A 3,319-nucleotide genomic window follows, 5' to 3' on the forward strand; every position below is an offset into this window, starting at 1 on the left:
CATATCTAGAAAGAAGTTGTTATTGTCGCTGTCAAAGAGGTTACTGTCTGTGTTCTCCCCCAGGATTTTTATGATTCCCTGTCTCACATTCAGGTCTTTAATCCATATTGAATTTATTTTTATGTTTGGTGAAAGAAAGTGATCCAGTTTCATTCTTTTGCATGTTGCTGTCCAGTTTTCCCAACACAATTTGCTGCATCATCTACAATAGCCAAATTATGCATCATCTGATGAATGGATAAAGAAGATGTGGTATATATACAATGGAATATTACTCAGCCATAAAAAAATGAAATATTGTTATTTGCAACAACATGGATGGAGCTAGAGATTGTAATACTAAGCAAAGTAAGCCAGTCAGAGAAAGACAAGTACCAAATGATTTCCCTCATATATGGAACTTAAGAAACAAAACAAATGAGCAAAGGGAAAAAAGAGGGGTGGGGGGCAAACCAAGAAACAGACTCTTAAGTATAGAGAACAAACTGATGGTTACCAGAGGGGAGGTGGGTGAGGGGATGAGGTAAATAGGTGATGGGGATTAAGGCATGCACTTGTTGGGGCACCTGGGTGGCTCAGTTGTTAAGTGTCTGCAGTTGGCTCAGGCCCTGATCCTAGGGTCCTGAGATCGAGCCCTACATGGGCCTCTCTGCTCAGCAGGAAGCCTGCTTCTCCCTCTCCCCCTCCCCCTGCTTGTGTTCCCTCTCTGGCTGTGTCTCTCTCTGTCAAATAAATAAATAAAATCTTTAAAAAAAATTTAAAATAAAGGCATGTACTTGTTATGATGAGCACCAGGTGCTGTATGGAAGTGTTGAATCACTATATGGTATACCTGAAATTAATATTGCATTGTATGTTAACTAACTGGAATTAAAATAAAAACTTTTTAAAATTTTAAAAAATAAAAATTAAAATTTTTTTTTTTTTCATGTGAGTACTGAGATTCAAAGTATAGAGAAGTTGGTCAACACCAAACAAGTGAAAGGAGATTGCACACAATATTATAGAATGTGCCAAGATATTCTGTTTCTCATAATAAAGCTGTCGCCTCTAAAAATATAATACACACATTAATGTAATGAGTCAATAGCATTCTCATTTTAATGCTGCTCATCCTATGCACGTTTTCTTAGTATTTCTTCATTCGTTGTGTGCTGTTTGAATTGCACGTCACAAGTCCTTTATAACATCTTCTCAGTAAGAGGTTTCCCCCCTGCAGGTTTCAGTGGCCATGGCAGCAAACTAACGTGGTTAAGTCCACAATGCCGCTTCTTCTCCGAGAGAACACCAAATGGCGGAGGACGCCGGTCCTGCGGAAGGAGCCCTGACGTGGGAGGCCGGGGCGGCTTCCGTGGAGGCGTCGGCAGCGGCATCTGCAGCCGCGGTCATGGGCTGGGGTTGGGGCTGGGTCGAGGCCCCGGAGCTCGCGGAGGCTAGGCTGAGGACAAGGAGTGGGTCCCCGTCACCAACTGGGCCTCCTGGTCAAGGACACGAGCATCAAGTCCCTGCAGGAGATCTATCTCTTCTCTGCCTGTCAAGGCATCTGAGATCATTGATTTCTTCCTGGGAGCGTCCCTCAAGGACGAGGTTCTGAAGATCATGCCTGTGCAAAAGCAGACCCGTGCTGGCCAGCGGACCAGGTTCAAGGCGTTTGTTGCCATCAGAGATTACAACGGACACGTCGGCCTGGGTGTCAAGTGCTCCAAGGAGGTCGCCACTGCCATCCGTGGGGCCACCATCTGGCCAAGCTTTCCATCATCCCCGTGAGGCGAGGCTACTGGGGGAATAAGATCGGCAAGCCCCACACTGTCCCATGCAAGGTGACTGGTCTCTGTGGCTCTGTGCTGGTGCGTCTCATCCCCGCCCCCGAGGCACTGGCATTGTTTCAGCCCCTGTGCCCAAGAAGCTACTGATGATGGCCAGTATGGATGATTGCCACACCTCAGCCAGAGGCTGCACTGCCACCCTGGGGAACTTTGCTAAGGCTACTTTTGATGCCATCTCCAAGACCTACAGCTATCTCACCCCTGACCTCTGGAAGGAGACGGTGTTCACCAAGTCTCCATATCAGGAATTCACTGACCATCTTGTGAAGAGCCACACCAGAGTCTCCGTGCAGAGGACCCAGGCTCCAGCTCTGGCCACCACCTAGTTTTATACAAGAAAAATAAAGTGAACTAAAGCTTGTTAAAAAATAAATAAGTCCACAATGCCAACTGTAATTGCATTGACATTACAAAATAAAAATGGCTGTTTTTACATATTCATTAAAACAATTTAGGTCTGAGTTATTTAATATAAATTGTAATCATAGTCATAGGGTATAAGATTGCAAAAAAAAATAGTTTGATCTTTTTGGCATAGTTGCTCTATCCACTGGATTCTTTCTCTGGATGTATTAGCTTCTCTCATTTTTTATGAATCATTGAATCTTTCTTTTGCATTTATGATAATACATGCAACTCGTGTAGTAGCAAGCTAACTGATTAGCATTTGTATTGCAAATTTTGTTCATTTATATGGAAAATTTGAACTTTCTGGAACAACAGTGCCTTAATATTTCTTGCTTCTTAATTCATAGACAGTTGCCTCTGTCAGCATTTCTAACCTTCTTGTGTGGGTGAGTTTATAAATATAGATACATAAGCACATACATTGCGAATTTTCCTAGGCCTCACCCATTTGTGGGCATAATTGCTTTTATACTTCAAGTAACTTGGATTCCACTGGATTTTGCCCCAACATGTGTCCAAGACTCCCAAAAAGCTTTTCTAACTTCCCAGAAACACTGGCGCATAGAGACAGGACTTCTCCAGGAGGACCTGAAGCCAGCTGCAATTGGATTCTAATCCCCCGAGTCCCACGGTGCAGAAGAGCCACTGCCACCAGGTGACCCTCATTCCCTGACAGCAATGATGACCCCAGGCAGCCCTGCACCTCTGATCATTTCCGTTTCCAAGCCCATTCCCTTTGTCAGACGCCCCTGACAAACCGTGCTGAGCAAGGAGGACTCCACTCTCCTTTTCAATGAGCAGTCATGGCAGTAGGCCCAGGGAGGTGGGGGACAAAATTTCTTTCTTTCCTGCTGTGCAGTGTATCTAAACAGTGCTGTTTGTATCTTAATAAAATAGCCCTGTGTTATTTTCTTCTAGTGCCTCTCATCACAGCACCCACAGATCACAACATGACCAGTTATACCAGTTGTGATGCTGAGGCCCGTTCTCTCCGGCCTTAGTCTCTTGTTGGATATGGGTTTTTGTGGGTCTTCCCAGTTTCCCGGTCTGTCCATATATATATAGGCCTAACTTCAAATATGTTA

General features: G+C 44.4%; 1 pseudogene; it reads left to right on the forward strand.

Annotated features, from left to right (window-relative positions):
- The first annotated feature begins 1,291 nt into the window (after window positions 1-1,291).
- LOC118014700 lies at window positions 1,292-2,177 on the forward strand (annotated as a pseudogene).
- The last annotated feature ends 1,142 nt before the right edge of the window (window positions 2,178-3,319 follow it).

This window comes from Mirounga leonina, unplaced genomic scaffold (genome assembly GCF_011800145.1).
Source record: "Mirounga leonina isolate KUSES-001 unplaced genomic scaffold, KU_Mleo_1.0 Mir_165, whole genome shotgun sequence".
Taxonomy (NCBI): Eukaryota; Metazoa; Chordata; class Mammalia; order Carnivora; family Phocidae; genus Mirounga; species Mirounga leonina.